Source organism: Bufo gargarizans, chromosome 1 (genome assembly GCF_014858855.1).
Source record: "Bufo gargarizans isolate SCDJY-AF-19 chromosome 1, ASM1485885v1, whole genome shotgun sequence".
Lineage (NCBI taxonomy): Eukaryota > Metazoa > Chordata > Amphibia > Anura > Bufonidae > Bufo > Bufo gargarizans.
The window spans coordinates 598,883,797-598,899,892 of record NC_058080.1 but is presented as its reverse complement, the minus strand read 5'-3'; the positions used below and the strand labels follow the sequence as shown (position 1 = coordinate 598,899,892).

Here is a 16,096-nt window from a genome sequence, read left to right as displayed (position 1 = left end):
ACTGATCAGTTTTAACCCCATGCATTCTGAATGGAGAGCAATCTGTTCAGGATGCATCAGGATGTCTTCAGTTCAGTCTTTTTGACTTTTCAGGACGGAGAAAATACCGCAGCATGCTACGGTTTTATCCCCGTCCAAAATTCCGGAACACTTGCCGGATCCGGCATTAATTTACATCGAAATGAAATGCATTAAAAATACCGCTATGCCGAATCCGTCCATTTGGTCTGCGCATGCGCAGACCTTTAAAAATGTTAAGAAAAAAAATATAGAAACTGATCCGTTTGTCCGTATGACAAACAGACAGACAGATCCGTTTTGCAATGCATTTGCGAGACAGATCCGCATCCGGATCCGTCTACCAATGCTGTCCGTTTGCATGCAGATTGCCGGATCACTCTGCCGCAAGTGTGAAAGTAGCCTTAGCAGCAATATCAGAGTAAACACTGTATCCAGGTTTTATTTGTATACATTTTGATTATTTTACCATTTCCAGGTAATGGAGAGTAACATGACAATTCTACAATATTACTACCACTGCCTCCCCCGTCACATAGGTACAGTAGTCTAAACGAGAAATCAAGCTCTAGAATGGAGACAGAAGGTGGCGGTTTTCCTTCAGCCCAGAAGAGCACTGCAGATGGTATAGGCTGGAGTTTGCTTACATTCAATAAACAACATTATTATTATTTTTTTAACAAGAAATCTAAATTTTGTGTGATCCGCACTTGAAATGCGTTACAAATGGACACACAGTATACAATAAGAGGCGTCCCTGGTCCTTTCTATCGCCATTGAAAGTGATTAACAGATGGGTTGACTGCTTGGATTGTAAAGCAGAAGAGGCAGTAGCAGTCAGGAATCTGCATTCAGGGGGCTGGAGAGGGTCGTAAAGTTTAAGGACAAGACCTAGACCAAAGGAAGCTGCAGACCCCCTGCTGCTGTCCTCCATGGGAGAAGTTCAAGATGAACACACAACTTCAGCCCATCACAAAGCGGGGACTGCCTGGTCCCATCCTCAAGGACAGATGTGTCGTGAAGCTAAACGCTGCTGTCACCCACAACCATTGTATAGACAGCATAGGGTGACAAGAAGTCACGAGTCCATCAAGTTCAACCTTTCACAAAAAACACAAGATAACTGTGGCCAAAAAATAAAAAAATAATAAAATCTTCCTGCCCCTACAAGGACAGTTGTACAAATCTCCTCAATCACGTTTCCTAGTAGTGACATGAACACATAGCCAAATCCAATCCAATGCAGGACGTATATGTAAGCCCTAGCATACAACAGACTATAAGACGTAAAACAGAGACTCACCCTAGAAAACCAGCATTTATCAGTGATGGGAGGAGAATGGTGGCACTGCTCTCTTCTAATTACCCTCCTGATCAGGGACACTGTGGAGCAGCAGCAGCAGCAGATTGCCTGCACTCACTTCCAGGTCTTACAGCTGCCTGCCTGCCTGAGCTCTGTCAATTCATTGACCTGCTGGGGAGGAGGCAGGGACACGGCTCTGATTGACAGGTCTGGGAGCCAATCATCACCTCGGCTAAAAGCAGACAGTAACAAAGACAGCCAGTCCTCCTGTGCGAAGAGGCGGGACGCCAGCAGGGCTTCATTCACCACCGTGAGCTGCTGCTGTGGGAAAGTAACGTGAGGAGGGAGGCGAGGACTGGCCGGGTGGGGGAATGTGGACCCCTGCTGGACACAGGCGCTGGGAAGGCACTGATGCTAGGCAGATTCCATTCACTCTGGTCTCTACTGCTGGGGCGCACACCCCAAGGAATGTGTCTCCCCCTACAAATATTACCACTATGCAAGAATGAAATGTACCCCATAGTAAATAAGTATTAACTTCACACAAAGATTAAAGGGGTTGTCTGGGCTTTTTAAAGGGTTTCTGTCACTTGAAGAAAAATGAACTTATTAAGAAAAATGAACTTTTATAACATGCTAATTAGCCTCTAGGAGCGGGGGTGCACCTGCTCCTAGTGGCTCCGTTTGCCCACCTCTTTTCATGCCCTTCTTCTCTTGATTGACAGGGCCAGGGCAGCGCTGCTCTTCTCCCGCGCCGTTTAGTTTTCGGCGCAGGCGCAGTGTGGGAAGGACGCTCAGCAGCTGCTGGCTTCCTCACTGCACAACGGCGCGAGATATACACTGCAGAACCGGCCGGCGGTTGATATTGATGTCCGACACCCGGTACCTTCGCCGATCAGCTGTATGTGGAGACGGCGTGCGCATGTGCCATCTCCCTTCTCTCTTCCTCCTCTCCGCTGTATGCCTATAGGACAGCAGCAGCGAGCAGGAAGAGAGAAGGGAGACGTCTCCTCATACAGCTGATCGGCGGGGGTGCTGGGTGTCGGACCCCGCCAATCGGCCCACCATGACCACCACCATCACTACTACTCAGGGACAGGTAATAATATCAACATACTGTTACTGAATAAACTTTAGGGAACAATATTACCACCATACAGTGTCCATATAGTAGGCAGGGTCCTCTCCCGCTCTGTACCACGTTGTCAGTTCATGTTTATTGTAGATGATTTTGTATTAAATTACTTATATAAACCCTTTATCATATGTGCAGTGCTCGGGAATTAGGATGCTTTAAAAAAAATATATACCAGTTCTGTGCAGGTGAGGTGTACTGCAGACAGTATAAGTGATTACAGTACCCTTAACCACCTCAGCCCCCCTAGCTTAAACCCCCTTAATGACCAGACCACTTTTTACAATTCTGCACTACACTATTTTCACAGGTTTATTGCTCGGTCATACAACTTACCACCCAAATGAATTTTTCCTCCTTTTCTTCTCACTAATAGAGCTTTCATTTGGTGGTATTTCATTGCTGCTGACATTTTTACTTTTTTTGATATTAATCGAAATTGACCCAAATTTTTGCAAAAAAACATTTTTCACTTTCGGTTGTAACATTTTTCAATTAAAACTACATTTCTATATACATTTTTTTCCAAATTTATTGTTCTACATGTCTTTGATTAAAAAAAATGCAATAAGTGTATATTTATTGGTTTGGGTAAAAGTTATAGCGTTTACAAACTATGGTGCAAAAATGTGAATTTACACACTTTGACTTTCTGAGCACCTGTCATGTTTTCTGAGGTTCTACAATGCCCAGACAGTGGAAACACCCCACAAATGACCCCATTTTGGAAAGTAGACACCCTAAGGTATTCGCTGATGGGCATAGTGAGTTCATGGAAGTTTTTATTTTTTGTCACAAGTTAGCGGAAAATTATTTTTATTTTTTTCTTACAAAGTCTCATATTCCACTAACTTGTGACAAAAAATAAAAACTTACATGGACTCACTTTGCCCATCACGAAATACCTTGGGGTGTCTTCTTTCCAAAATGGGGTCACATGTGAGGTTTTAATACTGCCCTGGCATTTTAGGGGCCCTAATGCGTGAGAAGTAGTTTGAAATCCAAATGTGTAAAAAATGCCCTGTGAAATCCTAAAGGTGCTCTTTAGAATTTGGGCCCTTTGCCCACCTAGGCTGCAAAAAAGTGTCACACATGTGGTATCGCCGTACTCAGAAGAAGTAGGGCAATGTGTTTTGGGGTGTATTTTTACATGCTTGGTGAGAGAAATATCTCTCTAAAAGACAACTTTTCCCATTTTTTTTATACAAAGTTGTCATTTGACAGAGATATTTCTCTCAGCCAGCATGGGTATATGTAAAAAGACACCCCAAAACACATTGCCCTACTTCTCCTGAGTACGGCGATACCAGGTGTGACACTTTTTTGCAGGCTAGGTGCGCAAAGGGGCCCAAATTCCAATGAGTACCTTTTAGGGGGGCATTTTTAGGCATTTGGATTCCAGACTTCTTCTCACGCTTTAGGGCCCCTAAAATGCCAGGGCAGTATAAATACCCCACATGTGACCCCATTTTGGAAAGAAGACACCCCAAGGTATTCCATGAGGAGCATGGCGAGTTCCTAGAATATTTTTTTTTTTGGGCACAAGTTAGCGGAAAATTATATTTTTTTATCATTTTCCGCTAACTTGTGCCAAAAAAACAACTATTCTAGGAACTCGACATACCCCTCACGGAATAACTTGTAAGGGTAGTTATACTGCCCTGGCATTTTAGGGGCCCTAATGCGTGAGAAGTAGTTTGAAATCAAAATGTGTAAAAAATGCCCTGTGAAATCCTAAAGGTGCTCTTTGGAATGTGGGCCCCTTTGCCCACCTAGGCTGCAAAAAAGTGTCACACATGTGGTATCGCCATACTCAGGAGAAGTTGGGCAATGTGTTTTGGGGTGTCATTTTACATATACTCATGCTGGGTGAGAGAAATATCTCGGCAAAAGACAACTTTTCCCATTTTTTTATACAAAGTTGGCATTTGACCAAGATATTTATCTCACCCAGCATGGGTATATGTAAAATGACACCCCAAAACACATTGCCCAACTTCTCCTGAGTATGGCGATACCACATGTGTGACACTTTTTTGCAGCCTAGATGCGCAAAGGGGCCCAAATTCCTTTTAGGAGGGCATTTTTAGACATTTGGATCCCAGACTTCTTCTCACGCTTTAGGGCCCCTAAAATGCCAGGGCAGAATAAATACCCCACATGTGACCCCATTTTGGAAAGAAGACACCCCAAGGTATTTAATGAGGGGCATGGCGAGTTCATAGAAATTTTTTTTTTGGGCACAAGTTAGCGGAAAATTATATTTTTTTATCATTTTCCGCTAACTTGTGCCAAAAAAAAAACTATTCTAGGAACTCGCCATACCCCTCACGTTTTTTTTTTGTTTTTTCTCACAAAGTCTCCCTTTCCGCTAACTTGGGACAAAAATTTCAAGCGTGAGAAGAAGTCTGGAGTATAAATGTCAAAAAAAATTACGCATTTGGATTCCGTGAGGGGTAGGGTGAGTTCATGTGAGATTTTATTTTTTGACACAAGTTAGTGGAATATAAGACTTTGTAAGAAAAAACGAAAAAACTAAAAATCTATTTCCGCTAACTTGTGCCCAAAAAATGTCTGAATGGAGCCTTACAGGGGGGTGATCAGTGACAGGGGGCTCCATTCAGACGTCCGTATGTGTTTTGCGGATCCGCGGTGTCCGTGTTTTGCGGATCCATGGATCCGCAAAACACATACGGACTTCTGAATGGAGCCTTACTGGGGGGGGGGGGGGGTGATCAATGACAGGGGGGTGATCAGGGAGTGTATATGGGGTGATCACCCCCCTGTCATTTATCACCACCCTGTAAGGCTCTATTCAGACATCCGTATGTGTTTTGCGGATCCGATCCATGGATCCGTGGATCCGTAAAACAAATACGGACGTCTGAGAGGAGCCTTACAGGGGGGTGATCAATGACAGGGGGGTGATCAGGAAGTTTATATGTGTGATCACCCCCCTGTCATTGATCACCCCCCTGTAAGGCTCCATTCAGACGTCCGTATGTGTTTTGTGGATCCGATCCATGGATCCGTGGATCCGTAAAACACATACGGACGTCTGAATGGAGCTTTACAGAGGGGTGATCATCCCATATAGACTCCCTGATCACCCCCCTGTAAGGCTCCATTCAGACGTCCGTATGTGTTTTTCAGATCCGATCCATGGATCCGTGGATCCGCAAAACACATACGGACGTCTGAATGAAGGCTTACAGGGGGGTGATCAATGACAGGGGGGTGATCAATGACAGAGGGTGATCAGGGAGTCTATATGGGGTGATCACCCCCCTGTCATTGATCACCCCCCTGTAATGCTCCATTCAGACGTCCGTATGTGTTTTGCGGATCCGATCCATGGATCCGTGGATCCGCAAAACACATACGGACGTCTGAATGGAGCCTTACAGGGGGGTGATCATCCCATATAGACACCCTGATCACCCCCCTGTAAGGCTCCATTCAGACGTCCGTATGAGTTTTGCGGATCCGATCCGTGGATCCGCAAAACACATACGGACGTCTGAATGGAGCCTTACAGGGGAGTGATCAATGACAAAGGGGTGATCAATGACAGGGGGTGATCAGGGAGTCTATATGGGGTGATCACCCCCCTGTCATTGATCACCCCCCTGTAAGGCTCCATTCAGACGTCCGTATGTGTTTTGCGGATCCGATCCATGGATCCATAGATCCGTAAAACACATACGGACGTCTGAATGGAGCCTTACAGGAGGGTGATCATCCCATATAGACTCCCTGATCACCCCCCTGTAAGGCTCCATTCAGACGTCCGTTTGTGTTTTGCGGATCCGATCTATGGATCCGCAAAACACATACGGACGTGTGAATGGAGCCTTACAGGAGGGTGATCAATGACAGGGGGTGATCAATGACAGGGGGTGATCAGGGAGTCTATGTGGGGTGATCACCCCCCTGTCATTGATCACCCCCCTGTAAGGCTCCATTCAGACGTCCGTATGTGTTTTGTGGATCCGATCCATGGATCCGTAAAACACATACGGACATCTGAATGGAGCCTTACAGGGGAGTGATCAATGACAGGGGGGTGATCAGGGAGTCTATATGGGGTGATCAGGGGTTAATAAGGGGTTAATAAGTGACGGGGGGTGTAGTGTAGTGGTGTTTAGTGCTACTTATTACACAGCTACCTGTGTCCTCTGGTGGTCGATCCAAGCAAAAGGGACCACCAGAGGACCAGGTAGCAGGTATATTAGATGCTGTTATCAAAACAGCACCTAATATACCTGTTAGGGGTTAAAAAAATCGCATCTACAGCCTGCCAGCGAGCGATCGCCGCTGGCAGGCTGGAGATCCACTCGCTTACCGGCCGATCCTGTGAACGCGTGCGCACGTTCGCAGGAAATCTCGCGTCTCGCGAGATGACGTGCCGATGCGTGACTCTGCCTGAGACAGCCGCCTCCGGAACGCGATCCTGTGTTAGGCGGTCCGGAGGCGGTTAAAGGGCATCTGTCACCAGATTTGTACCTATGACACTGGCTGACCTGTTACATGTGCACTTGGCAGCTGAAGGAATCTGTGTTGGTCCCATGTTCATATGCAGTGTCGGACTGGGGTACCTAGGGACCACCAGTAAAATGTATTTTGGGGGCCCACCGTACGGATACATTCAAATATAATAAATAATCTAAGAAGTTTTTATATGAACATAAGCTGGTTGATGTGCTGTACATTTAATATATGTATGCAGTGCAGTAAATCTACTGTAATATGTTCCACTTGTGCAGGGGGTGGGAGACTAGGGGCCCACCTTGCTCAGGGGCCCACCGGGGGATTCCCCTGTACCCCTGTGGGCCAGTCCGAGCCTGTTCATATGTGCCCGCATTGCTGAGAACAAAAAAGTTTTAATATATGTATATGAGCTTCTGGGGCAAAGGGGGCTTTACCATTACACCTAGAGGCTCTGCTCTCTCTGCAACTGCTGCGCCCTCTCCACTTTTACAGGGCCAGGCGTTATCATGTTTTCACTGCCTGGCCCTGTCCATCAAAGACAGACAGAGGGCAAGGCAGTTGCGGAGCAAGCAGATGCTCTAGGTGTAATAGCAACGCCCCTGTTGCTCCTAGAGGCTCATTTGCATATATAAAAACTTCATTTTTCTCAGCAACATGGACACATATTAACATGGGACCAACACTGATTCCTTCAGCTGCCAAGTGTACTAGTAAAAGGTCAGCCAGTTTCATAAGTACTAATCTGCTGACAGATGCAATTTATGCCAGACACACACGAGCGAGTTGGATGCGACAAACTCGCAGCGTGTGTCAATGAGAGGTCTCATTCTGGCCTCCGCTCCTTTGACAGGATCACACAGCATTATACTGATTTATGACTGTCATACACGGGGGCAGACTGGCCATCGACAGGGAAACTTCCTGGTGGGCCGATGCCCATGGGGCCACCTGAAACTCCTCACGGCCGCCTGCCATGGTAAGTAATGATCTGATGCTCTCCTCCTGATTCTTGAATTTAACTATATTGCCATCCTAATGCAACTGGAGTAGGAGGACAGAACGTGGCAGCTGTCCCTGGCCACCACATTTTGTGATGATGGGGTAGTATTTTGTCATGCACTGTGGTATTAGGCTCCTCTGGGGTGGTATAATGTGCTGCAATATGGCATTGCTGGCCCCCGCCTATTTGTGTTGACCCTGCCTTCAGTCAATTTAGGCCCCAGTAGAAAATAGGGCCACTTTTAGTATTTTTTCCACATCCACTTTAAGTTCCCAGTCCACCCCTGGTTATACATAATTCTGTCAGTGTAATACAATAGATTCCAGGTCTCTCAGGGTTACACAGCATTATATATCATTATAATGCTGTGCAATCCTGTCAGAGGAGCGGAGGCCAGAACGAGACCTCTCAATGACACAAGCTGCGAGTTTATCACATTTAACTCGCTCGTATGTGTTTGGCCTTAAAGACGTCCTTGGAAAACATTACATGTGCTACAAAACAAACAGGCTAATACAGCGCCACACAGCTCTTACATCCAGTGATGTCTCCACTGATGTAGACATTCTTTTTCCTCATCTTCTCCATTCATATCAGACCACCATGATGATTTCTTTCAGCCATCTCTCTTTCCTGCAGAGTTTGAAAAACAGACATCTTAGTTTCCTATCTTTCCATCATCCTTCCACCTTCTGAACACCCCATCCTGTGCCCTCTGTCCTCCCCAATATTATACTGCAGAAACAGTCCCCCTGAAAATACTAGTACCACACAGAGAGTGCCCCTTCGATAAATACTGGAACACAGTACCCTGCAAAAATAACTGCGCCCAGCAAATAGTGTCCTTGACACTAATAGTTAGATTGCACAAATGTATAATATACACTTAGGGACAAACATTTAAAACTATCAGGTCTGGGTAGATTCCAAGGTGAATGAATCTGCTGCTGATGCGTGTTTCACATGTGCATTCATATCCTCCCCATTGGGGGAAGGGGACCGCACTCTGATACTTTAATGATAGGTGTGTCTGAATCTACCCTACCTGCCTAAAAGCTATGGACCTGCTTCCCTACATGTTTCGCCGAGCTATTCGGCTTATGGGTACCCTTCAGGAGGTATAGCTAACATCGATACATGTAGAGATCCGTCAATACAGAGGGTACCCTTAGGGCACGAAAATAAGATCTACTCATACAAATGTTAGTATAAGGACATAGTTAATGCAATTTTACATTAGCCGAAATCCAATCGCTGGACGCAGGCGCAGTTTACCTCTGAGACTGAGGAGCAGCGATCCGGAGCATGCGCGATAGAAGGTAAATGACAGCAGGAAGGGACGAAGCCTAGCGCATGCGCAGAAGTGTCCGATGGAGCGTCCATGGTAGCATAGGAACGGCGCATGCGCACGTACGGATGAAGTCCTAAGGAGGCACGGCTGCATATCCCGGTATGGCGCATGCGCGACGCACCCCGATGATGCCCTTTGGCCGCCACGGACCATGAGAGCAGAGCCCGGTCCAATAGGAAGGTCCTTCCGGGTGACGTGTACACACACCTAGTTAGGTAAGGGTTTTTGACTGGTCTAAAACGATCGCTAAGCAATCCGGAAGTTTTAAATGCCCTGGCCCCGCCCCCTATTTTCAGTACCTGTGCTGTTTTCCCCTGAAGAAGCCGAATAGCTCGGCGAAACATGTAGGGAAGCAGGTCCATAGCTTTTAGGCAGGTAGGGTAGATTCAGACACACCTATCATTAAAGTATCAGAGTGCGGTCCCCTTCCCCCAATGGGGAGGATATGAATGCACATGTGAAACACGCATCAGCAGCAGATTCATTCACCTTGGAATCTACCCAGACCTGATAGTTTTAAATGTTTGTCCCTTAGTGTATATTATACATTTGTGCAATCTAAGGATTTCAATAAAGAATTATTATAAGATTTAGTTAAGTTATATTATCAGAGAGGTTGCAGACACACGCTTCAGGTCCAAGAGACCATTTAAATATTTTCTGTTTATCAAAAATTAGCGTGGTAACCTCCTGCGGGATTTTTTGTTTGTTAACAATATTATTCTTGACACTAATAGGGCACTAGGCCTGAAGCAGGGAGACATTGATTCTGTGTCCCGCTGCAGCATCTAACTAGGGCATTGCACCACTGGCATGGAGCGACCCTATGGAAAAGGATCAGGCAAAGACATAATCAGGAACAGGACAAGGTCAGAACAGGTAGAGTTTGTGAAATCCAGTACTCAGTTCAAGGCTCAGGGCAGTTAGTTCTGGGTCAATACGAGGAATAGACAGAGGTCAAGTGTGGAAACGAGTAGAGGTCTGAACATGGACAAGCAAACAAGACTATGATGCCAGAACAACCCCCCCCACACACACATACACACCCTCCATAGGGGAAGGTGCCCTAAACACCCTGAGGGGACCAGCCATTGGCTGAAGAAAACTAAGGTGCACTCTGGATGGAGTGCACACGTTCTCCAAGATCAGCAAAGGACAAGCAGGCCTCTACAAAGGAGGACATAGCAATATTACGGAAGCAGTGCGCAGAGGGAGTCAACAGCAGAACCCTGGCACATCTCGGACCACCAGGAAAAAATGACAGGGTACCTGGTGTGTGCTCCAGGAACCATGCCCACTGAGTAAGTAAGATGGCAGTGACCATGGACCGCCAGTATAACACCGTTTGTTAAAGCTGTTGTGTCATTTCAAAGACGCGCGCATATACAGTTTTACTGCAAATCAGCTTGTTTTTCAAAATGATTGTTAATTGTAGTGTGGTCCTGCCATATTGGAGGCTACGCCTAGTAAACAGGAAAACAATGGCATCTTTTACTGGTGCTATTACCTCATAATAGAAGAATAAATCTTTACAGAAACGGATTAAACTGGAAATAGTTATTTTATTTGATACAGTCCCATTAATGATTACACATTTCAGGGGACATCCCCTTCCTCAGATCTATGAGACATTGTCAAGGATCTGAGGAAGGGGATGAAAGGTGTAATCATTGCTGAGACTGTACATTCTGTGAATGTGACAAATGCTTATAAATCTGCCCTGCGTACAAAACGTATTCTCAAGATGCTTTTATTTGTCTTATAGTACAAAACAATGCCTGCAATAACCATGCTAGCCACATACAATTACCAGCTACACTATCCCCAAACCAGTATCAGGTAAAATGCTTCCATAATAATACCAGTCTGTGGGCGCTGATAGCAGCGCTAGCTACATGGCTACTATAGCCAACTACAAGGCCCACACGACAGTGCCGGTCTCAAGGTCATTAGTCTTGAGTGAAGCAAAACATTCTACGCGGAATTCGGTCTGAAGTTTAGGAAAACTTTGATTCGCAATGAATCCGAATTTCCTTGTGCTTTGTGGTAACGAATCAGTTTTCCTCAAATGGCAGCTGCACGTGTTACAAAGTGAAAGTAAGAAGCCGGGAAATGCAAGATCACCCATAATCCTGTGCAGCCAGCCAATCCGCAGACAGCCATCCAGTGTGATGTCACAGCCTTATAAAAGCCTCATCCCGCGCGGTCTCCACCATTGTCCTGTGAGCTGAGCATAGTGAGAGATGTGGTAAGCGCTCATGCGCTACGGGCAGTGTTACTGAAAATGATTAATAGAAGAATATTAGATCAGGAGAGTGCAGCGAGACTTAAGCCTCATGAACACGGACCGTGAGATACCGGCCTGGATTCCTGCGGAGTGGAGGAGCGGACGGCGTCATTGGTTGCTATGACGTTGTGCGCTTTGTGCCACCGCTGCTGTACAGTAATACACTCGTATAGATAATACGGGGGTATTACTGTACAGCAGCGGGCGCACGGCGTCATAGCAATCAATGATGCCGTGCACTCCCGACTTTCCACGGGTATATTTAATCTATTTCATCTAATGTTTCTGTGTGTCATTAAAAGATATTGACAGTATCCCCCATAGGAGTGTCCTGTACAGCACCCCGCCCCCTTAAGGCTAGTTTCACACTAGCGGCAAGGAACTCCAGCAGGCTGTTCGTCTGGATAGATTCATCAGCATCTGATCGGCGGGGGTCCGACACCCGGGACCCCTGCCGATCAGCTGTTTGAGAAGGCAGCGGCGCTGGCAGTAGCACTGCGGCCTTCTCACTGTTTACCACAGGCCCAGTGACGTCACGACTAGTATCACTGGCCTGGACGGGGCTAAGCTCTGTTCACTTGAATGGAGCTTAGCCCTCGCCGATCTGATATTGATGACCTATCCTGAGGACTATAATTTTATCGGTTTTATCTTTTTCCTGCATCCACTATTTTTAATCAATTCTGTGATGAAAGCCCCAAACGGAGATTGTAAAGCAGATTTGAAAGCAGCCTTAACCTGGTACATGCCATGTACTCCACATTTTACCCAATCTGTGACATAGTAATACATTTCCATTCTGGTGTGTATATGCATTGTATGATACAGTATATTAACACCAGAGTTACTTCACCACAGAAATCAATAGAATTTTGCCACTTATTCCTTTTGTTCACGTGTAGACAAAACTCCGATTCTGCTCACACGGACTATTTTGTGCTGACACTTCATGGTATGTTGTGTTGTAAAGATTACTGTATCTCCACATGCAGCAGGCAAAATCTGAAAATTGTGCAGGGTTAACAAAATGTTTCTCCCTTTCGCCATATGTTGGTAAATTACTTACGGTCTATAAGACAAATAGCTTTCATGACCTTTACATAGTTTGTTTATACTGAAATTTTCCTTTCTATAATTCACTTCTAGTAATTGTACGTGAAAACTCAACTAAACTGATTTCCATTCTATTAAATGGAGAGAGAATATCTTGTAGATTGTAAGTCCCTTGTAGATTGTAAGCCCTCACGGGCAGGGTCCTCTCTCTTTCTGTACCAGTCTGTAACTCGTCTCGTTCATGCTTAGTGCAATTTTCTGTATTATGTATGTATACCTCTTCTCATATGTACAGCACCATGGAATGAATGGCTCTTTAATAATAAATAATAATAATATGCATGTGCATTCAAAAATACCGGGTTCTCATGATTAGTAGGACATGACTCAATAGCGACCGCATCAGCTAAGGGGATGAAAGTTGTATTACCACCCCTCTCGACCCACCTGCATCATGATTACGGAGTGCCAATGGATTGTAATGGCACCCCAAGGCCTAACAATGGCCCCCAGGTCTGCCATCTACAGAAGCAATACTTCTGCAATACAGTAGAATAGCGATCTGTCTGATGTACTTTCAAGTAACCTGACTTAGGCCTGGTTCACACTTGAGCGTGTCGGACATTTTCGGGGCATGTTTTTGGAAATAGGAAACGCGCGTCGTATACGCGTAGGAACGCGCTGTAAAACGCTCAGGTGTGAACCAGGCCTTACGTAAAATGTAAAAAAATAAGTTTTTACAATTGTTTCAAATATTAACCCCTTCCCGACTGCCCACTGTGTATATACTTCCTATCTGCACATGCCCCATGCAGATAGCACGTATATACATGTGCAGGCAGCGCTTAAGGGTCCATTCACACGTCCGCAAAATGTATCTGGATCTGTTCTGCAACGTTGCGGAACGGATCTGGACCCATTCATTTTTAACGGGGACGGAAAATATGCGGACAGCACACAGTGTGCTGTCCGCATTTCCGTCCGCATTTCCGTCCGCAGTCCAGAACTTCTGGTCCGCGGCTCCGCAAAAAAATAGAACATGTCCTATTCTTGTCTGCAAGAATAGGAATTTCTATTGGGGTGCCGGCCTGATGTTTTGCGGATCCGCAAAACACTGCGGACGTCCGAATGGACCCTTAATCCCAGTGCTGGTATTAAGGCCTCATGCACATGACTGTATGTATTTTATGGTCCGCAAAAAACGGATCCATATTTTTTTTGCGGACCTATTGAAATGAATGGTTCCGTATACGGTCCGCAAAAAAAACGGAGCGGACACAGAAAGAAAATACGTTCATGTGCATGAGCCCTAAAGCTCAGATTGCTAGATTGCAGGAGAAGGTTGGGTCCCGGCTGACAGACACAGCGGAGACCCTGAGGAGAAGACAGGAGAGGTTTATTACCGCTTCAGCCTTCTCCTGTGCCAGCAGGAGAGCGCTGAACGAGCGCATGGTGGAGGGAGCAGGAAGCGGCGGTGGTCAGTATTTTTGCATCAGTATTTCTAAACCAATACCAGGAGTTGGGTCCAAAACAAAGAACAAGGAACGAGGAACAGATATTTCTATTATTCCTTTTTTCTATAGGTTCCACTTCTGATTTTGGCTTACAAATACTGACCAAATACTGACTGTGTGAAAGAGGCCATAAAAAGCTATAATTAAAAAAATTACTTTTTAATAATAATTAGCGGTTTTCCTCCAAATTAAACCTAAAAAAAACCCTCTAATAAAACATTCTAATAAAAAGTGCTAAGTGTCAAGTTATAAAAAAATATTGCAAAAACCACCACGTGCACAAAATCACAAAAAGTTGCCTAGACATTCAGGCCTTTTTTGAGCCCGGTCATGAAAGTGTTAAACAATATTATTTATTGTGTGAAAAAAATTAAAACAAAAAAAAGGACACCTAATTGTTATTGCCATGTCCATCTAGACCTGAACTATTAAATGATCAGATTATTTAAAGTGGTTGTCCTAGTACAAAGACATCCCCTATACACAGGATAGGGGACAAGTGTATCGGGGCAAAGGTCTGAAACCTCTGCCGATCACAAGAATGAGGGCCCTGTGTTTCCCCATTTGAACAGACAGGTGGTCACGCATGTGAGCTTCTGTTTTATTCAACTGTATGGAACTATCAGAGATAGCAGAGTGCAAGAGCTCGGCTATCTCCAGCAGTTCCATAAAGCTGAATGGAGAAGCAGCGTGCATGATCTCCACTCCATTAAAAGGTGTTTTTATTGTGGAAAGGTAGTTGAACATAAAAAAGGCTGAACCAATTTCACTAAGGGCCCTTGCACACGACCGTATGCCCTCCGAGACATACAGTCCATGAGTGGGCCATATGTCCTGGAGCGGCATTGATCGTGCACACAGGAGCACTGGAGGAAAGGGGACAGGAACTAGGCCTGGAAACTAGGGTAAAAGAGAAGGTCGCCTCCTAGTAAAACCCTAATCCAAATCTCGACTAACTATCGGTATGAACTGACCTTGATGGTAGAAAAGTTCATACACAGGAGCCTAGAGCCCTAACACACCCTGTAGGGCCCTGGTATAGTGACAGGACTTGAAATAACCTATTCCTACACCAGAAGTATAAACCGGAGTCTGCCTCAGGCCTAGATACAAAAGACAGGGAAATACAACAAACAAAATACAAATAGAAAAGACGACAATTAACTTCATATGGAGCAAAGGCAGCGCCAGGAGCTCAACCAAGAGCCAACAACCAGCTAGCCCAGAGTCCAGAAACTGAAGCTATAAACCGCACCCTCATAAGGGGTAAGCAGTAATAAATAGGGGAGGTTAAATGACCAAACCAACAACACCTGAGGCAAGAGGTGTGGTCATTACCAAAACAACACAGACACAAATTATCCACAAGGAAACAGTCAGATTAACCCACTTGTTGCCAGTCTCTCTGATCTCCTGGCACCTGTCATGGCAGCGTTCATGACACATAGATTACAATTATGCTGTGCACGTCGGGCCACCCGCGGGGCTATTGTCCCACACTCATATGATCTTATGAGTGCGGGACAATAGTCCCGTGGACGGCCCAATGTGCAGAGCATCATTGTAATCTATGATGCTGTGTGCTCTCGTGTGCATGAATAATGCCGCTCCGGGACATATGGCCCGCTCACTGACCATATGTCTCAGAGGGCATACGGTAGTGTGCAAGGGCCCTAACCCATAGAATACAGGTAAAACATTGCTTATGCTGACTGGTGTAAACTTTAGAATGCAAACAATTCCTGCAGAATTGCAGATTTTTTTTCCACACCCCCTCCACCCTCAACAGAAATAATAGAAGTGAATTATTAAATTATATGTATGCCACAGTTGAGCGACTGAAAAATACTACCCACCCTGCAAACAACAATATGGCTAAAAATGTTTTGGCTCATGCCACGCGACAACAAAAATAAAATAAAAGCAAATGCTTTGGACATTAAC

At 45.4% G+C, this 16,096-nt stretch overlaps 1 protein-coding gene across 1 annotated transcript in view; it reads right to left on the bottom strand.

Annotated features, from left to right (window-relative positions):
- MARCHF3 (membrane associated ring-CH-type finger 3) overlaps positions 1-1,451 on the bottom strand; it is a 238,919-nt gene extending 237,468 nt beyond the window's left edge. Inside the window, exon 1 of the mRNA XM_044291063.1 lies at positions 1,322-1,451. The gene's annotated coding sequence lies outside the window, so the exon portion shown is untranslated. The remainder of the gene's footprint in view (positions 1-1,321) is intronic.
- Between the last annotated feature and the right edge of the window lie 14,645 nt (positions 1,452-16,096).